The sequence below is a fragment of the Chlorocebus sabaeus genome, chromosome 5 (assembly GCF_047675955.1).
Source record: "Chlorocebus sabaeus isolate Y175 chromosome 5, mChlSab1.0.hap1, whole genome shotgun sequence".
NCBI lineage: Eukaryota > Metazoa > Chordata > Mammalia > Primates > Cercopithecidae > Chlorocebus > Chlorocebus sabaeus.
In genome coordinates, this window is record NC_132908.1 from 78,150,279 (window position 1) to 78,176,232 (window position 25,954).

At 49.7% G+C, this 25,954-nt stretch overlaps 2 protein-coding genes across 2 annotated transcripts in view; both read left to right on the forward strand.

Annotated features, from left to right (window-relative positions):
- Nucleotides 1–25,954, forward strand: part of CMIP (c-Maf inducing protein) — a 263,458-nt gene that overhangs the window by 83,190 nt on the left and 154,314 nt on the right. The window lies entirely within an intron of this gene.
- LOC140711705 (uncharacterized) overlaps nucleotides 1–25,954 on the forward strand; it is a 45,643-nt gene continuing 19,689 nt past the window's right edge. The window contains exon 1 of the mRNA XM_073015598.1: nucleotides 1–25,954. This exon is cut by the window's right edge and continues 19,689 nt beyond it. The gene's annotated coding sequence lies outside the window, so the exon portion shown is untranslated.

Below are 25,954 nucleotides of genomic sequence, written 5' to 3' on the forward strand. Positions count from 1 at the left end.
TTATTATTTTTTTTTTGAGACGGAGTCTTGCTCTGTCGCCCAGGCTGGAGTGCAGTGGCCGAATCTCAGCTCACTGCAAGCTCCACCTCCCGGGTTTACGCCATTCTCCTGCCTCAGCCTCCGGAGTAGCTGGGACTACAGGCGCCCGCCACCTCGCCCGGCTAGTTTTTTGTATTTTTAGTAGAGACGGGGTTTCACCGTGTTAGCCAGGATGGTCTCGATCTCCTGACCTCGTGATCCGCCCGTCTCGGCCTCCCAAAGTGCTGGGATTCTTTTTATTGAAGTATTACTTTCTTCCAAAAGTACACAACCAAATGAACAGCTCCATGAATTATCCCATCTCATGGACCTACCACCAGGCTATCAGTTGGATTTCGTTTCTACCCTGAAAGCACCCTCAAACTCCTTCCAGAGACCACCCTTCATCCTCCTCCCCTGCGATAACTCTCCTGACCGCAGTGTCTGTGTTTATTTAGTTTTTTTATAAGTTTCAACTTTACAGAAAGCAAATCTATGTGTGTTCTTTTATGTCTGGCCTCTTTGGCTCCACATGTGTTTGTGAGCTTCATCTACATTCTGTTTAGAGCTGAAGGTTATTTATTTTTGTTGCTGGATCACATTTTATCCTAAAAATATCCCATTCTACTGACGGTGGGCATTCACGTTGTTCCCTTCTTTGGCTTTTATGAATAATACTGCTAGGAAGTCTCTTGCATATGCCTTTTTGGGAATATGTGCATGAAATTTTCTTGGCTTATAGTTAGGCATGAGTTGCCTTTCGCTGGTTTTGCATAGATTCAGCTTTTGTAGAGAAAACCAACCTGTTTTCCAAAGTGGTTGTACCAGTTTACATTCCCAGGAGCAGTACGGGAGATTTCTGGTTGCTTCACATCTATGCCAACTTGCTATTGTCAGTCTTTTTAATTTTAGCCATTTTGGTGGGTATATAACGGTATTCAACTTTTCTTTAAGTCTGAAATTTTTCATAATAAAATGTTGGAGAAGAATATCCTTCACATTCATGACAACTTCATAGAAATATAGTATTTGGAAGGAAATGGTTGAAATTGGCACTTGTCTGGCCTTACAGTGAAGACTTTTTTTTTTTCATTCTAAACAGTGCCAAGGCTGGCCCTACCTCCTGTGACATTGTGGTTCCTCAGTCCACCGGAATGCTGGATACATTTTTAAAAGCTGAATGTAGCCAGAGACAGGGGCCTGGAGTGAGGTTGGGAGTACCTTGAAGCTGTGCTCATGCATCGAGTTGACATGACCAGAGGTGGAGCTCGGAGCTGGTTCCTAGCCTGGTAGAAGTTCATACACTTTTTGCTGGTCCCAGAGAGATGTATTTTTGAGTCAGCCTGGAAAATGAAAATAGTTCATTGAGTTTTTGCTAATTCTGGTTGACAGTGTAACTATTCCTGGAATCCTCCTGGTCATTGGTTTGAGGTCACAGCTACCTGCTTGCTGGGGCTTCCCTCTCTGACTTAGCACAAATGATGCCCAAGTCTTGAGCTTCTTCCTCATGTTGTTAACTGCTCAGCTGAGTCCTTTCAATGTAAATGAAAGAAACATAGAATTAGGGTCATAGAGCGTGGTCCTAATTCATGCCTGCTTGCCCTCCTTTACCGCCATCATCATCTATCTACTTATTTTCACTCAACAAATATTTAGTGAGCATGATATTTTTCTGTTAGGCACTCACCCATGCTCCCTCCCTTCCTTTCTGCTTTCCTTCAGTTTGTTTGCCTACCAGTCCACACAACCCACCCATCCATCCACCCCGGCATCCCTCCATCTGTGCCCCCATCCCTCCGTCCGTCCCTTCATCCCTTTATCCATCACTTACTGATGGACTTACCCATTATAAATCAGGCCTTGGCTAGATACAGATGAATGAGCTGTGGTCCTTGCCTTTGAAGTATTCCCCCATACTGTGACAAATGATTAAATAGTTATTCCTAATGCAGCATGACACGGATATAAGGGGGAAAGAAGAGAGAGGTCTCTAGGGTGGATTGGGAGGATGAAGAAAAGCTTTCTGGAGGTCATGATGCTATTGCTACATCTTGTGGATATCTTGGGATGGGCCCGTGAGGGAGGGTAAAGAGAGAGACTGGCGCGTGGTTTCTCAGATGGTACATGACACAGAGAGTAGCCATACTTGGGACACTCAGTGAGCCCGGAGTCACCAAGTGTGGGTGGGCACAGTGTGAGGGGCCGGGTGGCATAGATGACTCTGGATCAGTCAGCAGTTTGGTTGGGGCTTGTTGGTCTTCGAGGAGATGGGCTGTGAAACTGTGGGGCACTGAGATCTGTGTAGTGGACAGATGCCCATGTCCTACTCCCCAGAAATGGAATACGCTGGCTGCAGGGCGAAGGGGATTCCACAGAGGAGAATGGGTTAAGGAACTTGGGATGGGGAGGTTACCCTGGATTATCCAGGGGCGCCAGTGTCATCACAGGGGTCCCTACCAGGGACAGAGGGAGGTGGGAGAGTCTGAGTCAGAGGAGGAGATGCGCGGAGGCAGAGAGCAGCCGTGCAATTTTTGGCTTTAAGATGGAGGAAGAAGCCACCAGCCCAGGAATGCAGGCAGCCTTGGAGAAAGGGCAAGGAAACCCCTTCTCCTCTGGAGGCTCCAGAAGGAGCCAGCCCTGCCCACACCTTGATTTTAGCCTTGTGAGGCCCGTGTTAGGCTCTGACCTCAATAACTGTAAGAGAAGAAGCCATTGTGTGTGTGACCATTCTAGCATCTAGGAACCTGATACATGGGCAGGTGCGGGGACATCTGAAAACCTTTGTACGAGGGTCCACATTAAGGGTGAGAGGATAGGGTTTTTGGCTGGGACAGTAAGACCATCACCATTGCGTGAAAACCTCAAAGAGTCCATCTTTCAGTCAGGCCGCTATGAATTTATCTCTATAGATAAATTGTTATAGTTAAGCCCGGGGGAAAATCAAGCTCATTCAGGATCAAGGAAGGTCACAGAATCTGATCCATTCCTACTGGGGTCCCACATATTATGAGGCTGGAGCCTTCTTACTAGAGGATTCTGATACTGTATCACCCCAGGCGAATGTGATTTGAGTACAGTCCTGCTTTTGGGGAAAATAAAATCCCAGTAAAGGTGGATCCCTCTGGGACCTGGGTGCAGTTCCCGTTCCTCCCGTCTCCCCTCTGTTGCGCAGGAAGGTGGGGTGTGTAGTGAGTATCACTGTAACCTGTACTTTTCTAAAGTCAAACAGATTTCTCTTGGTGGGAGGATGCGTCTTTTGTAGGATCGGTGTAGCCCGTCTGAGTCACTGACGCACCCGGCACCCCCGGCAGCTGACTTCCCTGACAGTTCACTCGAGTCTCTTGCCTCTGCTCACAAAAGCCTGTGCCTTTATTCAGCTTTCCTCCCTGTTTCCCAAGGCAGAGCAGAGCCTCTCCCGCCCCCCTCCCACGTCTCTCCCTTAGCCGGGGGCCCACGTGGCTGCTACCTCTGAGGCTTCTGTGTCACTGGGTAGTGGAAATGTCACCGAGTGTCAGAGCTTCGAGCCTCCTCCAGATCCATCCATGGTGGCATCACTAAGTGGCATTTGTGTGCTAGGCACGCACCCTCTTTTACATACATTATCTTCGATCAGTTCACCTCCTTCTGCATAAAAAAAAAATTCTCTACCATCCAGGGTGAATAATTGGAAAAGGGAAGCCTGAGTACTCAGCCCACCCGCCCTTCTCCTGCTGAACTCTCGGCTGTAACCACCAGCTAGCCTGAGCTTGTTCTGACGTCTTCTGAGATGGTCATTGTTATGGGTTGAACTGTAGCCTTCAGAAGGCATAGTCACGCTGTAGCCTCTGTTTCTGAGAGTGTGACCTTCTTTGGAAATAGGATCTTTGCAGAAGCCGTCAAGGTAAGATCATGCTGGAGGTCATGCTGGAGGAGGGTGGGCCCAAATTCAGTGACTGTATCTGTAAAAAATGAGGGAAATTTGGACACAGAGAGACACACAGGGGTGAGCACCATGTGACAGCAGAGAAAGATGCAGCTGCTAGCCAAGGAATGCCAAGGGTTTCGGCAGCCCCAGAAGCTGAGAGAGGTGTGGAGCAGAACCTTCCTCAGAGCCTCCAGAAGAAACCAACCCTGTTGACATCTTGACTTAGGACTCCAGCCACCAGAACTGTAAGAAAACACATTGCTGATGTGCAGACCACCTGGTTTACAGTCTTTTGTTCAGGAGGCCCTAGGACACTAATGCACTCAATCCAGTCTCGATTCTACGACCCTACCCGTATTTCATTTTTCACACGGGGCCGTCTCTACCCACATTGTTAGTGCTGACTAAGTAGGAAGTTGGGACACTTGAGGCATCTCTGTGACGTACTCACATGGCTTAAGGAGGCTGGGGCCACACCTTGAGGAGCAAGCCTGGGCCTGCCGTCTGACCTTTGCTTGGAGAACTGGGTTCACTGGGTTTAAGAATCATTCCTTTTCCTTCCAAGTTAACTGCTTTCAAGAGGTCAACCCATGTGTCATGGCTTTTCCCAGACTGGCTGATTCAAACCATGTCACCACCAGGAAGGGGGAAAAAGAAGATGATTGACTAAGAAACATTCATTTCTGTTGCAAATTACTAGTTGGGGCTGGTTGTTGATTATCTCACCTCCATTGCCATTTGTATTTAGAAATGGCTCATAACTTTGCTTACGTGGGTTTGGTTTGTCTCCTAAATGAAATGATTGCACTGCACATACTTCTAAAACCATCTTGCGATTTGATAGCTTCCATTTCATGGCACTTCTTCTGGATGTTGGGCACTAAGTTGAGCGCTTTATTCTGTAGTTATAGTAATCTAATGAGCTCCGCTCTACAGATAAGGCAGTCAAGGCCAAGGACAGCTAAAGAAGCGAGATGCTCAAGGTGCACAGGTCTGAAGTGTTTGTACTGCTTTCAGACTGCAGTCCTGGGGCTCAGGAGTCCATGCTTTCTGCATATCTTCATGCTGGCCACAGATCACCTCATCATTAGATGTCGAAGTTGAATAAGTAGTGTTCACATTCAGATGTGTGTTTGGTAGAAGTGTGTGTGCACCTGCATGTGTGTGTATGTTCCACACGCTGGTGCAGGAGTCATATGCACAGATATAATTGTCTTTTAGAAGATTGACTGTCCCTAATTTTGAAAAATTTCCTGAATGACCTCTCATGCCAGGCCAATACATTGAGCCCAACAGATAAATCCCTGAACTTATTTGCAGTCTCTTTAAGTACCTTTAGAATCCCTGGGGTCACCCTGAGCCTCCCCAGGTACTAGTGCTGTTGCCCTCGCTCCATCTCGCCACCACAGGAGCCCTCAGCTTGCCTAGCAGCTGAGTCAGGAGAACCTTTCCCAGGGCCCGAGGAAGCGGGAGGCGAAGCCAGGGGACCCACCTGGTGCCAGGGAAGAGCTGTCACCTGGGTCTTTCCTCCAGGAGCCTCCAAGGAGGGTGGAGGTGTGGCATCAGAGTGCTGGAATGTGGATGGGTGTGACTCCCGGGATGCAGCTCTGGGCCCTGTCCCCGGCGTGCCATGCTTGACTGGTCTCTCAGTGCTTAACCATGTGACCTTGGGCACACCATGTTGCCTCCTGCGCCTGTCTGCCCAGACGGCGTGGCAAGTGGAATCCTCCCTCCTTTACTGATGGTGTGATCTGGGCCACCTCCTTGGACACACCAAGCCCACTGTGCCTCGAGGACTTTGCCCTGACTACTTCCTCTGCTTGGGATACCCGTTGCCTAAACGCCAACACCACATGCTCCCTCGCTTCCCTCCTGTCTCCGTTTAGAAGTCACTTTCTCGGGCTGTCCTTGATCATTCCATCCATCCAAAAAGTTGGCACCCACTCCCACAATTTTTTATTTCTCATTCCCTAACTTACATTTTTTTCTCCTTAGCATATGTTATCATCTGACAAACCACATACTTCTTACTTATTTTGTTTATAATTTCATCCCACTAGAAAGGCAGGGGTTTGCTTGTTTTTTCCCCACGACTGTATCCCCAGCATGTAGAACCTGGCCTGGCACCTGGTAGGTGCTCAGTACATAGTTTTGAGTGAGAGAACAAATGAATGAATCATCAGTCAGTCAAACTTTGCAGCACCTCGCTTTGTCCATTGGAATAAAGTCTGCCTGTTAAGTACTTAGTAGCCACTCAGTACATGATAGCTAAGGTTATGTGCATGATTTTTTATATTATTATCACTATGTGCTTTATTTTTTAAATTTAAATTTAAATTTTTAATTTTTGAGACGGAGTCTCGCATTGTCACCCAGGCTGGCGTGCAATGATGTGATCTTGGCTCACTGCAACCTCTGCCTCCCGGGTTCAAGCAGTTCTCCTGCCTCAGCCTCCTGAGTAGCTGGGACTATATGCACATGCCGCCACACTCGGCTAATTTTTTGTATTTTAGTAAAGATAGAGTTTCGCTGTGTTGCCCAGGCTGGTTGCGAACTCCTGAGCTCAGGCAATCCACCTGCCTCTGCCTCCCTAAGTCCTGGGATTACAGGCATGAGCCACCGCGCCCGGCCTGTGTACTTTATTTTTACAATCAAAGGGCTACACTGACAGATCCGAGAGCATGACCGGAGTGTAGTCCATGCAGGGCCTCAGGGAGCACTAGTCAGAAGGAGGCAGTGAACTGCTCCTGCCCCTTCCTTCCATCTCCATCGCCTTGAGCATCTTCTGGGCAGCTGAGTTGGCTGCAGATGGGAAGGAAGGGCCCAGAGATGAGCATTTTCTTTTTCCCACCATCTGGTTCCAAGCAGGGCAGGAGAGGGCCCTGTGGGAGCCACTGCTCACAGCTACTACGGCTGCCCGTGGGTCGGAGCATCTCCAGGCTGGAGCTGGGCCACACTGGTTCCTGGACCCGGGCATGTCCCGGGCAGCCTGTGGCCAGGCTGCATCTCAAAGCCAGGACTTTCAGGAATGCACCCCTTCTGACCATGCAGCAAGGCCACACGTACCCAATTGCAGTGGACTCTGAGCTCTTTAAAAGTGTGAATGTTGCCCAGTGGCCCTCAGTTAGGATTTGTTCCATTAAACTTCTTCCACTCCCCTCATTTTATCGGTTTGTTGACTGTTTGCATTTGCTCTGCAAGTTGTTTATATTCATTGTGTGTTTTATTTTCAATTATGGCACGTGCCTTTAAAGAAAAGATTGTAAGGGTTTCTTTTGAAATATAGAAAGCTATTCATCCTTTTTCAAATCATTTATGTAACAACTTTTTTTGTATTCCTAGCCTCTTAATTTTGTTTGAGGTATTTATTGATATGTAGAAATTATATATTTTTCTGTGGTCAGAGTTGAGTGTCTTAATTAGTGACCTCTTAATTAATGTCTTCATGGCTTAGAGAGTTCTTCCAAATTTTTAGATTGAGCAATCATTCCCCATTTTAAAAAACTCTAGAACTGTAAAATTAACCTAGAACTAAGCATCTACACCCAGGATAAATTTTTGGTATAAGGTGTGAGGCAGGGAATAATGCTATTCCTTCCCTCCAAATAGTTAATGAATGGTCTTTTATCATTCACTCAATAATGTGCCCTTTTCCCATTGCTTTAAAATATTGCTATTATTAGATGCTAAAGTTTTCAAATGTGTGCTAAGGTTCCTTTTAGGCTTTCTATTAGTTACCACTAATATACTGCCCTTGCTCTACCACTGTGCTGTTTTATTCCAGATTCGTAGGTTTTTTGGTTTGTTTGTTTTTTGAGACTGAATCTTGCATTGTTGCCCAGACTGGAGTGCAGTGGCGCAATCTCGGCTCACTGCAAGCTCTGCCTCCTGGGTTCACGCCATTCTCCTGCCTCAGCCTCCCAAGTAGCTGAGACTATAGGCACCGCCACCACGTCCGGCTAATTTTTGTACTTTTAGTAGAGGTGGGATTTCACCGTGTTAGCCAGGATGGTCTCGATCTCCTGACCTCGTGATCCGCCCGCCTCAGCCTCCCATAGTGCTGGGATTATAGGCGTGAGCCACTGTGTGGCCCATAGTGTTTTAAAATTGAGCCCTCTCCTTTTAAAGATGAAGGAACTGAGGCACCAGAGAGGTCAAGCAACTTGCCCAAGGTCACACAGCCAAATGCTGTCTGAGAATCCCACATCCCTAAAAATCCAGTATATTTGACCTTCTCATGGGCTGTGTCTCATGATGCTTCCCTGTGCTTCTTTCCTGTCACTTCTGCTTGTGGTATAGGACTGGAATGCTATTTTTTTTTTTTTTTTTTTTTAAACAGCTGTTGTAAGTTCTTTCTCTAAGTGGAGCTAGTCAGAAAAAGCTGCATGAAGTTACTTGCAAGAATGAGATCAGACACGTGAATTTTGTAGTACTGTGCCTGGCGTAGAAAAAGCCCTTAATCTATTAGTAATAATACAATTATTATTATTATTTCCATTGATGATGAATTTTTGTAAGGTGCATCCTCACTTAATAGCATCAGTCAGTTTGGTAATCAAATGCCCCTGAGTGTTCAGACACTCGTTTACAGATGTTGGACCCTGTTACCCACCTTCCCCTCCCACCATAAATTACCCAGGACACCCCAGACTCTGAACGGCTGACAAGCTATTACAGTGGTGGAGAGTTTTGCGCTTGAGCCTTCCCGCAAGCTCCTGGGACTCCAGGTCAGTTTACATGTTCCAGGCTTTTGAGAAAATCGTCCATGCTGACTTCAAGGCAAGAGCATCTTCTCCTCCCAGAGAGAGTCATGTCACCTGAGGGCCCAGGGAACCTTGGTGGTAAGGGACCTCTTGTCTGCTGTGTGCTATGGGTTGATGTCATCCCTATTTGCAGTGTAAACTCATAAGCAGGGACCCGAAGCATCCCCCGACCCCTGGCTTTGCAGAGCAGCCATAACTAGCCAGTATGAAGATTAATTTCCCTGTAAAACCTTTGAAATCAGATAAGTGTTAAATATTAAAATTTCATGAGGAGAGTCTTTGTTGGTGTGAAGGCTTCCAGCTTGCTGAGGGTGACCTGGAACTTGCTGTGAGGATGACCAAAGGTACTTGGGAGTGCCCCTTGCCTTGCTGCGGAAATTGGAAGTCTCCATCTTACCTTGCACCGTGCAGGGAGGTTGTGCCCTGGATGGACCCAGTGTGGCCTGTGTGCTTGCTATTCGGTGTTTCTCTCACCTGTCATTAACTCGGGGGCATTATAAATTGATCATCAGGATACGAATATTCTCTTACAGTTCATCTTTTTAAAAAAATTGTGGTAAGATACACAGAACATAATATCCTGTCTTAACCATTTTTAAGTGTACAGTTCAGTAGTGTTAAGTATATTCACATTGTTGCACAACCCATCTCCAGAACTTACTTTCTATAAATGCAGAATTAGGGTCGGCTACCCCAGGATGGACACCTAGTTCATGACCTTTAGATGAAGCGGGTAGAACTTACTTAGAGCAGGAGGCCAAGGGACAATAGCACCAGCCTTTGTGGTAGGTGTTAATACTGCCCATTTTTCAGATGAGGAAACTGAGGCACTGCTTATCTTTTTTTTCCAGTAAAATGTTGTTATAGAAACATACGTGCATCACATACATCCAGAAACATGCACACATATAGCTCAGTGAATTTTTGCCAACTCAGCACACACGTGTAACCAGCACCCAAATCAAGAGACGACATACTGAGCACCCCCCCTGCCCCCTGCCCTGCACCTTGGGCCAACCATTGCTGTCCCCAGGGGTAACTGCTTTCCTGGCTTCTCTCAGTGTCTGATGGTTTTGCCCACTTCTGAACTCCAAATCTGTGCAGTTGTTTGGCATGTATGATTGTGACTGGCATTTTTCCCATGACATACTTGTGTAACTTTAAGAGTAAGTTGCTGATGTAATGCCCAGACCGTTTGTTCCCCAAAGAAGACCACCCGAGTCCAGAGTCAAAGCCAAGCGGCAAGGATCTTTTACTGCAAGTTGGAACTTGGTCCCTCCCTTCCACAGCATACAAGAGGGCCCCAAACAATGCGAGTGCTTGCCTTTTATAGCCTGAGGTAAATAGGATAGTAAAGTTACAGAGGAACAAGGGAACTCTTTTGGTTACAGCATTACAATTGGTTTACATTTTAAGTTATATATTTAGTAGTTTTTCTATTGGTTCCCGCGCTTTCAGTAAAACTACAAACGGCTGTGTCCTTATTGGGGATTTTCCAGGTGGTGTTTGTACTGGGCTCAGGAAGTTGAGAGATATATGGTGGGATATGTTTGTACTGGGCCTGTTTGTGTTGAGCCCGGGGCTGAGGAATGTGCCTGATTTCTTTCACTGGAAACGTCAGAACCAGTCATGGCAGAACTGGGCTACAGACTCAGAGCAGGGTTCCCCCTGCTCACCGTCCTGGCAGTCACAATGTTCACGTGTGAGCCTGCATTGGTCTGGAGTGTCAGGGCATCCTGAGAAATAAAGTTGGATAGAAATACCCCAAATAGGCTGGGCATGGTGGCTCACACCTATAATCCCAGCATTTTGGGAGGCCGAGGTGGGTGGATCACTTGAGGCCAGGAGTTCGAGACCAGGCTGGCCAACATGGTGAAACCCCATCTCTACTAAAAATACAAAAATTAGCCAGGCATGGTGGCATGCACTTGTAGTTGCAGTCACTCAGGAGGCCGAGGCAGGAGAACTGCTTGAACCTAGAAGGCAGAGGTTGCAGTGAGCCAAGATTGCACCTCCATACTCCAGCTTGGGTGACAGGGAGAGACTCAGTCTCCAAAACAAAAACAAAAACAAACCAAAAAACCCAAATAGAGGCTGGGCACGGTGGCTCTCGCCTGTAACCCCAGCACTCTGAGAAGCTGAGATGGGAGGATCACTTAAGGCCAGGAGTTCGAGAACAGCCTGGTGCATATAGTGAAACCCCCCCATCTCTGTTGGAAAAAAAAAAGAAAATAAATACCCCAAATGGGAGTTTGGTGAAAGTGCAGTGGAGGATTAGCCATGAGGATTTCAGGAGCCTCCGCCTTTGAGCAGGGAAATACCCTGTGGTATGAAGTGGCAGCAAGAGATTGGGGTGGTGGGGGCTGCACGGGTGGGGTGCAGGGCAAGGGTCAGCTGAAGGTGCTGGGGAACTCACAGAGGGTGGAGAGAGCCCTGGTTGCAGAGTCTTCGCCGTAAGGCCAAGGCTGCTGGGAAGAGACCCAGCATTCTGGACAGAACAATAACAATCATCGTTTCCACTTGGCGGGGGCTTGCCCTGCAGAAGACATTGTGCCTGATCCATTACACACACACCATAGTCTCATTGCATCCCCCTGTAACCCTGTGAGGTAGCTACTATCCCTGTACCCGTTCTTAGATGGGGGAACTGAGGCTCAGGCAGGTGAAATGATTTGCTCCAGATTAGGTGTGTGGTAGGGAGTTAAGAGGGGCTAAGGCCTGGGTCAGCCTCATTCTCAGAGCGACACCCATAAGCATGGGCTGCCTGCCCTTGGAAACTCATAAAGTAGAGACACTTAAGACATAGGCAGCCCCCGGCGGTGGCTCCTGCCTACAGTGGCCCAATCGCATAAACACTGAGAGAAGGCTGCCGAGTTTCACTCTAAGGGGTTGTTGGAACAAAGGTGAAATGTGGTCCAAAACGGCTTCATCATCATTAGTGAATGTGCTGTGGATTAGCTGTTTTATTTTCTCAGTGGATTTGTTTGGGGCCAGCCTGTGTCTTCATAAGCTGAGTAAGTTGATATCTGCAATTTAAGAAGAGCCTGGTTTTGGTAGGAAGTTGATTTGATTACCATTTTATAAGATTTTCTTGGTCTGGTCTTGATCCTGTGGATCTCTTGGTTTCAGTAATTTTGGGGTGGTGATCTATCCCCTGCCGTTTAAGCCAAGTGACACTGATGTTGAGTCCACCCCAAAGAATGTGTTCGGCTATTCTCATTCCAGGGAAATAGAAAAAGGCATTAAGGTCAAAATAGCACGTGATATCTCAAACCAAGACTGTGTTATGATCTTCTCGGGCAATAATATGATTATCAGGGTTTTTTTTTCACAGGCAAGTTGATTCCGTCTAAGGTCATTAATTTTATCTGTATCCAGTGGAAATTGTGTTCATTTTAAATTAAAATAAAATGAACGGTGTCCATCTGTTTGTGGAAACCTGATCTGTTCAGGTTGATACAATCAGGCTATTTACAAGTTCACTGTGGGTCAAACAACAGTATTTATATTCATGCACACAGAAAATTCGATTAGATAGTGCCGAGGAGGAGCACACACCGATGGGCTGATTACCCTGAATTCAAGCAGCTCAGATTCTCCATTCGTTTGAATGTCGTATTAGCTGGGGATATCCCTTTTGTGACGCAGAACCTTGCAGCAAAACAGTTGGGTGTAGCCTCCTGCGAGAAAGAAATGCTTGCAGCAGGGATTTTCCAGGCAGGCATCTCAATTGCACAGAAAAACATTTTGGGAATGTTTCCATCAGCCCAGCAGTCTGAAGGTTTGAGTGGAATGGTGAGAAGGTTCTAACCAGGCGTCCTTGGGGTAGAGGATGATGGGCCAGGGCAGCTGTACAATGTCTGGCTGCTCAGGGGGGCTTGAAAGCAATGTTTGCAGGCCCTGCGGGGATGGATGCACAGCAGGGCCGTTTGAAGCGCAGATCCGCTCAATCATTGTTTTCTGCTGGGAATGAGAGAAGGGCATTATTCCGCATCTGTGCTCAAGAATCCTTCCTGCTTCGCTGTTGCTTTTAGGAAACGCTCGTTGTTCTGATCAGGGCTACAGGGCTAGGTATGTTTCTGTCTGGCCCTGCCTCTCCCACTCTTACTGACTTTTGAGCTCCTTACCCGGGAGTCCTGTTTCCGTTTCTCAGCTGGGGCCGCCTCCATACCACCTGAGGTCTGCAGTTCCTTCTTAGAGCAAGACTAAGCTTCCCTCCTGCCTTCACTCACACATTCCTAATTCCCTCCTCCTCATCTTCAGTGCCACCTCCACTGGACCTTCCATGACCGTTCCCCCACCACAGGACAGTCATTCTCTTTATGAAGGCCTGTGATTCGCAGCACAGTTTACATGAAATAATAACCAACTGCCCATTCGTTGCTTTGTGTCTCTCCGTATGCTCCCTGTGTACAACTCTGCCCCCAGCCCTGAGCACTGGGCCTGGATGTAGCAGGGACCACCATGTTATTGCTGAATGAATGACAGAAACAAACGCTGGCAGTGAACGAAGCCGAAAGTAGTTCTCTAATTTGCACAGTAATCTCAGCCACCTTGAAAGGTTGCTTTTAGTATCACTTCATCGTGAATTTGTAAGACGTGGAGCACATCCATCCAAACGGAAAAACAGAGCAAGGGCCGGAAGTACTCGGTCACCAGGGCAGCTTAGTGACCAGCATCGCTGGCCTTTGTGTCTGGTCAGAGCACACTGATGTGAGGAGTCCCCGGCTCTCCTTGGTCTTGCCTGTTGGAGAGCTCCATCCTGTGCTGCCCCTGAGCCTTGAGATGGTCTTGCTCAGCCTGGCTCGGTCTCGCTCTGTTGCCCAGGCTGGAGTGCACTGGCGTAATCACAGCTCACTGCAGCCTTGACCTCCCCGGTTCAAGTGATTCTCCTGCCTCAGCCTCCGGAGTAGCTGAGGCTACAGGCGCAAACCACCTTGCCCAGCTAATTTTTCTATTTTTTGTAAAGATGGGTTTTTGCCCAAGGGCTTGAACTCCTGGGCTCAAGTAATCCTCTCCTGCCTCGGCCTCCCAAAGTACTGGGATTACAGGCATGAGCCACTGCACCTGGCCTGGCCTCTTCTTTGAAGCCAGTTACCTCTGTCTTATTTTGAGGGTTTTTTTTTTTTTTTTTTTGAGACAGAGTCTCACTCTGTCACCCAAGCTGAAGTGCAGTGGCGCGATCTCGGCTTGCTGCAACCTCTGCCTCCTGGGTTCAAGCGATGCTCCTGCCTCAGCCTCCTGAGAAGCCAGGACTTCAGACATGTGCCACCACGCCCAGCTAATTTTTTGTATTTTTAGTAGAGACGGGGTTTCACTGTGTTAGCAGGATGGTCTTGATCTCCTGACCTCGTGATCCGCCCCCTCTGCCTCCCAAAGTGCTGGGATTACAGGTGTGAGCCACCGCGCCCAGTCTTTTTTTTTTTTAAGTTGCGTACTTATCAGGCTGTGGGCTTATTTGTTTTGGGTGTTCAACCCCTCTGTTAGGTCTTGATGACTAAATAAACACAACTCAGTTATATTCTATATATATAAGTATGTTCTTCTTGTGAAAAGCAGTACCTTAACAGAAAAGTCTGAAGTTCCCCTTCCTCCACCACCGACCCTGTTCCTACCCCATATCCCATCCTTCTAGGGTTTTTTCCTTTATATTTTCATTCAAACAGATGGTCCTATAGAAAGTGTATGGTATACTTTTATATGAGTTTCTTTATTTAAACATAAAAGGAATCCTATTGTATAGATCTTTCTGCAGTTTAGTTCTTCACTCAGTGAGACTTTTTGGAGATGTGCACAGTGGAGCCATGTAACCTGTGCTCTAACTTTCAGTGGCACTGGGCGGTGATTTCGTAGACCCAGCCAGTGTAGGCACCGCAGCCCCTGATCGATGCCCGAGGCTGGGAGGATGCTCTTGGGACCCTCACACACTTCTTCCGTGAGTTGAGCTGTTTGTTTACCACAGCTGGTTATGCTGGTGAGAGGTGTTCCTGGATTTACACAGTTTACTTGAAGGTTCCGTAAACTTATGAAATACGAGCGTGAAGAGAGAACGGCTGTCTTTATGAAAGCTGAATGGAGTGCTTAAGAAAGTCTCAGTGGAGTGGAGCGTCCCTGCACACAACTGATGTTGTGGGTGAGAGAACTGTAAAAGAACGGGAAAAGGCCGTGATAATCAGACAGCCTTGAGGGGGTCTTCAGAGAAACAGAAGCTGCACCTTGTCAGTCAGGCATCAGGCATGCGTTTATGTGAGAACGACAGAGAGGCCTTCTGCAAAGGGAAGGCCTCATCTCTACTACAAAAGACGGAGAACAGATACACCTTTACATGCTTTCAGCAAAAACGAAATGTCTATTTCATGTTTTAATGTTTTTGTCCTTTAATGGACTTCTTTGGGTTCACTACTCAGTCACTGGTTCTGATAACCATAGACTGACCTCATTCTGTTCAGCTGCTACATCAAATTCCATAAAATGGTAGTGCCCCACCCTGGGTCAATGGATGTGAAGGCCCTTTCTTATTTTTCACTCTTAAACATTAAACACAACCCAGGAACAAGCTGTCTTACCTGAGACTCTCAGTAGATGCTGAGAGGTAGACTTGCTGGGTGTGGCATTCCAAATTTTAAAAGCAGCAGGAGTTGGTTGATTTTGAAGTTGAAGACTCCCAGGCAGGGAGCTCTGTGAAAATGGGGCTAAGTCTTTTACCTGTGAATGATAATTAAAATGGGGGCCAGCTATTAAATGCTCAGACACCCCTCCAGTGCTTAGATGTATTTGTCGCGCAGGCATTTCTTGAGTCCCAGCTGTATGCTGTGTGAGGCACCGAGGGTGGGAGATTCGTGACATGGCGTACGTGATCTTGAGAGGCAGGTGAAACTGACCTGCGTCTGGGAATGCAGTCTGCAGGACTGTATTTTTCTGGACCTTCGTCTGAGGGTCATATTCTTCATCTGTGTTAGATTGGGCTGCCATAACAACATGCCATAGACTGGGTGGCTTAAACCACAGATATGTATTGTTTCAGAGGCTGGGCATTCCAGATCAAGGTGCTGGTCTGGCTGGGTTCGGGTGAGGGCCCGCTTCTGGCTTGCAGACAGCCGCCTTCTCACTGTGTCCTCACATGGTAGAGAAAGAGAGCACTCTGGCCTCTCTTAAGGACATTTATCCCGTCATGGGGGCCCCACTTCATGACCTCCTCAAACCCTAATCACCTCCCAAAGGCCCCACCTCCTCATTGTGGGGTCAGGGCTTCAACATAGGAATTTCCGGGGGACACAAACATTCGATCCATAGCACCATCCCTAGCACAGGAGAGCAGAGAGAAGGAACGGTTTACAGTGGGGCAGTACATAGCTTGACTTGCAGCTTCCCTCTCTGGGGGCTTGTGAATTCTGTACCAGGCCTAGCGAGAGGCCAGTTCAGAACCAGTCTGTTCCACAGGGTACTGGTTTGAGCCCTGCCTGTGGGAGCCCATGAGGTGGCAAGGACCCAGGCCTGGCTGGTGGCACTGTGTGTCACTCCTTTTCTGCTGATGGCTTGCTGTGTGGCCTTGAAGTTGCTTCGCTCCAAGTGAGCGCATCTGAGAGGTAGGCTGGGTCTGGCTTTGGGAATCTCAAGACTGTGTGGTTCTGAGATGGCAAAGTGACACCTGTGGCCCAGCTTCCTGGCTGGAAGCAGAATGACACCCTCTCCTCCCTTCCACAATCACGTCCAGTGCTACACGGCAGCTGGAGAGCGCTCTTCGCTGGTCCCGTGAGGACATTCAGAAACAATCGTACCCACCCCTCTCGTGCTGCTGATTGCCAAGGCATTGCGTTGGCTGGTGTCCCCGCGTTGAAGTTCAGGGCCACCCAGGGCTCCCTGCCGCGTCCTGGGCCGGCCTGTGAGCTCCCTTTTCCAGCAGAGCAGTAGGACTGAGGGCGCTGAAAGGAAGGGGGTCAGGGTCGTCAGGGTAAGAGTCTGACCCTTGGAGCCAGACAGCCTGGGTTCAGTTCCTGGCTTTTGTCTATGACCTTGGGCAAGTCACGCCCACCCCGTTCCTCAGTTTCCCCACCTAGAGTTAAGGTGAGGATAAAACAGGCTGCTCTCTTAGAACACTGCCTGGCTTCCATATCAGGCCTAACAAAGGATGGGGATTTCATTTTCTGAAACAAAGAGAAATTTTTATTTGGCTCAGGCAGTCTTTCCTTCCAAGGAAATAACTAAGTTTGAGTCATTGTTTAAAAAATCAACTTCCACTAGTCCAGCTATGACCCCCGAAGTCCCTTCCATTCCATCTTCTACTTTCTGTCTAAAGAAGAGGGTTTGCTGAGCTAATTGCAGGTCTGAATCGTATTGTTGGGAAAAGGTTTATCTTACTTAGGAGAACACAGCTATTTTAAGGAGCTTTAGCACATTTTTATTGCATCCACCCGGCATGAGAAATCTCCATTGTGAGCCTCCTTGGGGTACCCACTCCCCTTAGAAAATAGTTCATCAGCCCAGAAGAGGGGAAAGGAGAGAGAGAAGGAAGGGCAAATGCTGGACATGGAGGGGTCCCCCCGCCCCAGTGATTCATCATTTGTGGGGTTCCACATGCACCTCATGCACAGTGGGTGTGAACTCACGGAGACAGACTCTTAAGTCGTGTGCATGCGTCCACTGAAAAGTTCAGTGTGGGTGCTGGGGAGGGGGCTGGGTTTAGCTCTCAAATGAGACCGAGGCTGGAGAGTCATGCAAGTGAAAGATACTCAGTTTTTTTATTGCGAAGTCTCTTTGGTGCTATGTGTGTGGCGTGAACACGTGAGGGCATTATTTTGAAAGAATTACCCATGGGACTCTCCTCATCCTCAGGGGGTAAGTGTGTGTGTGCGCATGTGTGTGTGCAGGAAACCTCTTGTTTTTAAATATTTCCTTCTCCAAACAGCCTGCCGCTGACCTTCCCGGCCTCTGTGTGGCTCTTAGGCCACCTCCTGATTGCTGTATCTTGGAGCCTAAGGACTCCCATTTCTGCTCTGGGTGCAGTGCAGGGTGCCGGGACTACCACAGGGGTGCGTGTGCCTGTGTGTGTGTATGTTTGAATATGTGTGGTGTGTGGGTATTTAGATGTGTGTATATGTTTGTGGAATGTGTGCATATGTGCATGTGTGTGTATTTGTGTATGTGTGGAGTGTTGTGTGTGTGCATGTGTATGTGTGGAGAGGGTGTATGTGTGTGATGTGTGTATGCCATGTGTGTGCGTGCATGGAGGGCTGTACTTCCAGTCTCTGGGGTTGAGTAACTTTATGAGTGGTACTTAAAACCCTTCTGTCATCCACAGGACAAAGTTCAACCCCTCATTTTTCTGGCAGAGAAGGCTGAATTGGGGCCAGACTCAATCTTTTCATTTTCATCTCCTGCCAGTTCCTTACCAGACACCCTGTGCTCCAGCCACAAACAACCTTTTGCTGTTGCCCAAAAGAGCCCATGATCTTGTGAACTCCTAGACTCCTAGAAGATGCCAGGCCCACAGCCAGGGTTCCCCTTTTTCGCTTTCCCTGCTCAGCTCAAACCAGTGCAAAACTCTCCCAGGCCTTCCCTCCTCCCCGCAGGGTGCCTTAGCTTCTTCCATCCTTTGAGACAGGCAGACCACAGGTACTGTGGTGTTTGATTTAATGCGTTCGTTACCCCAGGATTTGCTGCGCTGCTAGAGAAGTCCTGTAGACGAACCCGTGCTTGTATCACCAGTGCTTCGCATGGTGCCTGGAAGAGGGTGGGTACTCGACGCGCCTCACAGTGAAGGAGCGGAAGCTTAGGTTCTGTACTAAGATGATGCTTGTATTGTGTAGCTAAAAGGGACTGTGCAAACAACAGTGACAACATCAGTAATACTTGTTTATTGAGCGTCTCCTATGTGCAGAGGCTCTGTGCTCAGGACTCTATGAATGACATTTAATCCACACAGCTCTGTGTGGCGAGCTCCAGCATCCTCCCCCGTCTACAGATGGAAGCATGAGGCTGGAGAGAAGTGACTTGGTCCAGACCTCACACCACGGGGCGAACCTACGGTGCTCACGGTGAAACTAGGGCAAGTTACTACCTGACTGATCTGCTTCTGTTCTAGAATCCGAACCCTCCTCGGCATCGTTTCCAATTGATGGTGGCATTCAAGCTCCAAATGCCCAGCTTACCTGGGCTTAGAAGCCTTCCTGCCAGCTCTCCCATGGGCCCCAGGGTCTTTGCACAGGATTTCCACACACAGTACAAGTCTGAGTCTTGACTGAATGAGTGAGCACAGGATTCCCACGTGCCTGTAAGAGAATTGCTAAATTTGCTTCAAGCGGCGTCACCCCCTCACTGCAGGTAGATCTAGTGAACGCAGGGAGAATGCACTGTGACCTACATCAGAAGGAAGTGGGACGGGGCGGTGGGTGGGGGAAACGCAAATGGCGCTCACTGTGAATAGCAGTATTGGAGAACATCACAGCCAGCAGTCGAGGATGAAAGGCATTTGATTTATAATAGACTCTCAAATTCACCCTGGTTCTTATGAGTTACCGTGTTTCCTGAAACCTCCTGGGGGCATCCTGCTGCCGGGGCCAGGAGGCAGGAATGGCAGCCCAGGGAAATGAGGAATCCTGATCCTTTTCTCTGAGTCAAGAGAAGACAGACTTGCCCTACTTCTCCCATGGCGTCCTGGGGGAGCGGGAAGAAGGCACGGAGAAGGATACCCCGTTCGCTGGCGGCAGAAGCTCCCTCTCAATGTCAGGCAGGACAGCCAGCGTGCAGGGCGGCGGTCCCTTTAGCAAGAGGATGAACTGGGCTGGAGGTGCACTCAGAAGTCCACCCAGAGGGACTGTTTTCCTTTTCATGACAGTTTTCCTGAGGCTTGGTGGGGAAGGGGAAGAGGGTCTGAGTTGCAGGCCGTTCATTCATTCACCTATTAATTCATCTAACTTACATTTACTGAGGGTCTCTGTCCCAGAAACCCAAGAAAGCACAGGTTACAGCAATGAGCGAGCACAGTTGTGTGTCTCCTGCCCGCAGGGAGCTGCAGCCTCGTGGAGAAGATTGAAATCAGATGATTATCGTGGGGGGGAGAAAGGAGGGTGAAAACCAAGTGCAGTTCCCCCGTCATTCAGTCATTCTCTCGCTCAGGGGGCGTGGAGCACTGGATGGAGCTAGACGTCCCTGTAGACCTGTGCTGGCTGGAAGAGTAGCTGCTGCCATATGTGGCTATTTACATTCAATTAAAATTAGACCAAACCAAAAATTCAGCCCGTCGGGCGCATGGCCACACTTCCAGTGCTCTGTAGCCACGCAGGGCGAGTAGCTCTTGTACTGGAGAGTGCCGATGTAGACCGTTCCCAGCATCGCGAGAGCCCACTGGAGGGTGCTGGGCTGTAAAGGACCCTCCCCCGGGAGTGCACAGCCTTGCGGTGTTAAAGACCGGCACACATTCTGTGACAGTACAGGGCAGTCTGGGCTGGGATGTGGGCCACAGATGTGGGATGTCTGAGCCATGCCTGGGCTCCTGGAGGCAGAGAGGTTTCAATGACGTTTTAGTCAAGTGAGGAGGATTTGGGGCAGAGGAGAGGGACAGCATCTCCGGTACAGGGAAGCACGTGTGTCCAGTTCTGGCCTCTAGAGAGAGAGACGGAAGGGGTTCAGTGTGACTGGGTCATAGACCATGTCATGATTATGTGGCCGAGGGCATGGGGTGTGTGCAGCAAGGGCAACTCTGGAGGGGGACACAGACCAGGCTCCTACAGCAGGCTCTGCCACCTCTGCAGAAAGACCCCCGCTCCACGCTCCCTGCTGGCCCTTCCAGTCAGATAGAGGGTCTTTGCAGACCATCTCTTGCTGTGGGCACGCTGAGCAGAGGGTCCCAAAGCCAGTGACAACCAAGTCAGAGGAGGGCCTGGTTTGCAGGACCAGGGCTGGACACCTTGCTCAGAGGGGTCACTGGGCCTTGGAGGCAAACTTACCATTTCCCACAAAAGTGATGGTTTGCAGGTGGAGGGTGGGAAGCAGAGGAGAAGGAAGGAAGGAATCTGCTCAGAGGCCTGCGGGGTCCAGACTGAGTGTCCGTCAGTTCAGTGTACCCAAGAAAACACTTTAGGAAGTGCACTTCCTTTTCCCTTTGGGGAAGTGCAAGATGAAGAAGACTTGGAGAGACTGGCTCGCGGCTGTGGGGCAGTAAGGGGGAATTTGGCAGACACCCAAATTGGACACTGGGATCCTGGGCCCGGGACCAGCTTGTGTCCCGGGGCCGGGTGCTGTGGCAAAAAAGGAATGCCTAGGGAGCCAGGCAGGCCTCTTCAACTCTGCTCTTCCTGTCACTCCAGCAACTCGCAACCTCTGATCCCAGCCTCCTCTGCAGCACGATGGCAATCATGTCATGCTGTAAAGCTGTTGGAACAATTTCCAGATCATTACAGCACTGACGTTTATCTAGGGCTTACCTTGACCCAGGCATTGTAGTATATACATCATGATTTTTCAGCCTCAGCACTGCTGACATCTAAAGATGGATCACTTTTTTTTTTTTTTTTTTTGAGACAGGGTCTCCCTCTGTCCCTCGGGCTAGAGTACAATGGCACACTCATGGCGCACTGCAGCCTCGACTTCCTGGGCTCAAGTGATTCTCCTCCCTCAGCCTCCTAAGTAGCTAGGACTACAGGCACATGCCACCACTCCTGGCTTACTTTTTAAGTTTTTGTAGAGATGAGGTCTCGTTTTGTTATCCAGGCTGTTCTCGAACTCCTGGGCTGACGCGGTCCTCTTGTCTCGCCTGCCTCCCAAAGTGCTGGGATTACAGTGTGAGGCACCAGCCAGCTGGATCAGTCTTTATTGCGGGCACTGTCCTGGGCATGGTAGGGCGTTTGGCACCATCCCTGGCCTGCATTCACTAGATGCCCACAGCACCCTTCCACTCCGGTTGTGACAACCATAAAGGTCTCCAGGCCATGTGTGGTGGCATGCACCTGTAATTCCAATTCCTTGGGAGGCTGAGATGAGAGGATCACTTGAAGCTAGGAGTTTGAGACCAGCCTCGGTAACATAGGGAGACCCTGTCTGTACAGAAAAAAAAAAAAGCCAGGTATAGTGGCGTGCGCCTGTAGCCCTACGTACTTGGGAGGCTGAGACAGGAGGATTGCTTGAAGCCGTGAGCTCAAGGCTACAGTGAGCTATGATCATGCTGCTGCACTCCAGCCTGGGTGACAGAGTAAGATTCTGTCTCTGAAAAAAAACAAAAAATAAAGCAAGCTGTGTCTGGACATTGCCAAATGCCCCCTGTTGAGACCCACTGCTTTACACATTGACTCCTTCATTCTCATAGCAACCCATTTCACACACAAGGATTGACCTGGCACCACAGCTGAACCATTGGTGCTGAGATTTGAACCCAGGTCTGTCTGCATGGCCCTGTACTCAGCTGCTGGATCTATTTTACTGCAGGCTTAGATGGAAAGGGTGCGGCCCAAAGCCAGATGTTTAGTAGATAGTCAGGAAAAGGGGCTTTTCTGATGATTTGTCACTGGCTTATTCAGTCAACAAACCAGACCCTAAGTACAGGTTGCAGGGTGAGGAGGGAGCTGCTCAACCTGCAGGAGCCTGGGTGACCAGCCTGAGGGCTGATGGAGCCATTTGTATTTCTTAGGCAATGATTAATGTGACTGAGCTGGTAAATCATTCGATAGAACCCTGCCCTGGAAAATGCCGGGCTTGCAAATGGGGGGCCGTTGGTTTCACATCTGCTGTTTCTTCACTGGACTTTGTCACCCATGAGGTCAGGAGCCAGCAGCCGAGGACCGTTGGGAAATTCTCCTTGGGCGGATAGCTGCCACTTTTCCTTGCTAGCCTTGGTGTGCTGTACATGCCCCAGGAAACTGTCCACGTAGGGGATTTTCATGGCTGGGCTCTGTGTGTGGCGGGGGCAGGGGACGGGGCATATTGAAGAAGCGACCTGAGTGAAATGCCAGTGGTCCTGAGAGGCAGGGCTGAGACCTCCTCTTTATTTATTTATCTTTGGAAATTGCACCATTTGTGGTGAAATCGCCTCTAAAGGACAGAGGCAGCAAGGACTGGCCTTTGCTAGACCTGGCAAGCTGAGAAGACCAAGCCCAGAGCAGGGCAGGGTGCCCCGCAGGGCACAGAGTGCTGGCTGCTTCCTCTGAAGGCAACTGCACATTCTCTTCCCATGTGGTGAAACCGTGCAAATGTGTGTGCGTGCGTGCATATGCGAGTGTGTATGTTTGTACACGTGTGTTTGAATGCGCGTGTGCACAGTGTGCTGTGTATACATGCATGTGCATTTGCATGTGTGTTTATGTGCACACAAGCCTGTGCCATCCAAGTGCCCGTGTGCATATTGAAATGCACTCACTTATGTGCATGGGCAAATGTGTGCACATCTACCTGGGTGTCAGAATTACCGTGCGTGTGCCTATGTGATGTGATTTCACCCCACCCCTGTGGCTGTAGGGCACCCTGCCCATGCCCCCGTTAGCGTTCCCTCTCTCCTTACTGTTCCACGGTGGATAGAGAGAGATCTGAATTTAATACCCAGCTTTGCCAGTTACTCATTGCATGATCTGAGGCTGGTCATGCAAGTTCTCTGAGCCTCAGTCTTCTCGTCCGTGAAATGGGAGAATAAGGAACAACACTGGTGTGAAGTTGCAGTGAAGGTCATGGGTCGTAGGTGTGTGTGTGGTTGGGGCCTGCCTTAGGTGGCAGTCGGTGAATGGCATGCCCTCCCAGCTTCGGGAAGGTCTGGGCCCTGTCCATGGAGGTGCAGGAGGGTCGCAGGGCTTTAGTTGCTTCACACCCCAGTCCATCACACACACCCCAGTTCCATCCATACACCCCAGTTCATCATACACACCCCAGTTCATCACATACACCCCAGTTCCATCACACACACCCCAGTTCCATCCATACACCCCAGTTCCATCACACACACCCCAGTTCATCACACACACCCCAGTTCCATCCATACACCCCAGTTCATCACACACACCCCAGTTCATCACACACGCCCCAGTTCATCACACACACGCTAGTCCATCACACACGCCCAGAGGGTTCTGAGTAACCACGGGCAACCAAAAGCCAGGAAAATGGGGGGATTTCCTCTGCCTCCCAACTGTTTTCTGATTAGTCACTTCTAGCTAATTAGCAAGTGACAAATGGGACAATAAAGCTCTGGAAATATCCATCGGCTTCCTGGAATCCCAGCCACAGACATGACAGATGGGACCTGGCTGAGTAGCAGAGAAACAAAAAGACATTTGGGGTCCTGAGGAAGGAAGCACAGAGGACCACGTCGGGCCGGCCGTGTCAGCATGTGGCTGTAGGTAGCTGCGGTGTGTGCCTCAGAGACACACTGGGGCCATGTACAGTATGTGGGAGCTGTGGGAACCTGCTCTGTCTTCCGTTTTCCCTCCACACTGTCTGGAAGAAGTGATTTCATCTCAGTCAGTTGGTGACTAAGGCAAACTTCCCCCATCCGAGGTGGAAATTGTCACAGGGCCCTGGGGACATCATAGGGATCTGTGTGCAAGGTGGCCTCTGCTTCCAGAGGTGGCTGAGGCCCCTGTTGTGGATGGTTCCCCCGGATGCATGTGGGTGACAGCTCCTGCTCCCATAGACGGTTCCCCATGCATCCTCAGATGGGTGAGGCTCTGCTGCTGTGACAAAGACTCCCTGGTCCAGGGACTTGAAACAACTTTCTTCTTGCTCAGTCACCATGGACCCTGTTCCCCACCAGCAGTGTGCAGGGGGGCCCTGGCTGGTGGGGTCCTTCCACCTGGTGGCTCTGTGGCCTCCACGACAGGGGAAGGGAGGACTGGGGAGCCCAGCGCTGTCAGCTGCATCCTTTGGCTTTGGGAGGGACTTATGTGACATCCTCTGACAATTTCCTGGCCAGGCCCAGTTGTGTAGTGGTGGCCTGGCTGCAAGGGGGCAAGGAGTTGGACTCCTCCGCATACCTGGCTGTGGAAGGAAGCCAGAGCACCGTGTTCATTGGTTGTTGTCTGCCTGTCTCTGACATTGGCTCACTTGGGCTGATAAGGGCTGGCTGGTGGTTCCCGAGGGTGTTGTGTGTGTAGTGGGGATGTTCGTTTCCTGTGGCCTCTGTGATGTGTTCCCTCAAACCCAGTGGCTGAAAACCGCACAGATCAATCATCTTACAGTCCTGGAGGTCAGAAATCCATACAGAGCCCTATGGGCTATGTTAGGCTGTTTTGTCCGGAGGTTCTAGGGGACAGAATCTCTTTCCTTGCCTTTTTCAGCTGCTAGAAGCCACCTGCATTCCTTGGCTTCTTGGCCCCTTCCTCCATCTTCAGAGCCACCTGTGTACCATCTCCCAGCCTTTCTCTGACCCTCTGCCTTCCTCTTTCACTGGGACCACCTCGACAGTCTGGGAGAATCTTCCATCTCAAGGTCCTTAATGGAACCACATCGGCAAAGTCTCTTCTGCCATGTCAGGTGGCACATTCACAGTTTCCGGGGCTCAGGGCAAAGACATAGACGTCTTTGGAGCTGCTCTTGTTCCCACCACCAGGGTCCATCCTTAGTGGGAGAAGCCAGGCTACCTGCCTCCCTCCCTCTCTCTTTCTCCGGTTTTGTTCCTTCATTGCTGTGGCTGGGGACAGAGTGCACAAGAGGAACGAGGGCCCTGTCCTCACGGAGCTGCCAGTGCTTTCCAGGGGAAGATTGACCTTCAGCAAAGACTTCCAGCACAGGGGGGTTGGGAGTCCCCTCCCTGGGGGACAGGAAAGTCTCCTCTAAAGATGTGACTTGTCAGCTGCTGCCTGGGGAATGAGGAGGAGTTAGGGAGGTGAGGTGGGGATAAATGTGAAGACCAGTTGCTCGGCCGCGTGGGTCCCAGCACCCAGGGCCTGAGTCTCCACTTGTTTCAGCCCCGCTGTTTCTCAGTCTTCCCTTGTTTTCTTCCACCCTGACTGTGGCCTGCTCTGTTTCCCTGATCACTCGTCTCCATTCCTACTCACTACTTTCCTGGAAGATAGAGGGGCTGGCTTCCTCCATTCTGGCCTGGGCACTGGAGCGGGCCGTGCCCCCAGGAGGCAGGCAGGACCTGGCTGCAGGGATGTGGGAAATAGAACGCAGGACCATATTTGCAAAAGCAACAAAGTTGAAAGCGGGACTGGGCAGGCTGGGTCACTGTTTGCACTGGGGGAAGCGCTGGCCTCAGAGGTGCCTTCCTCCTCTCAGGCCAGAAAGGGTGATTGTTTCAGAGTCATCTGATGAAGAGCATATATTCCAAACAGACCCCACTGCCTGTCCC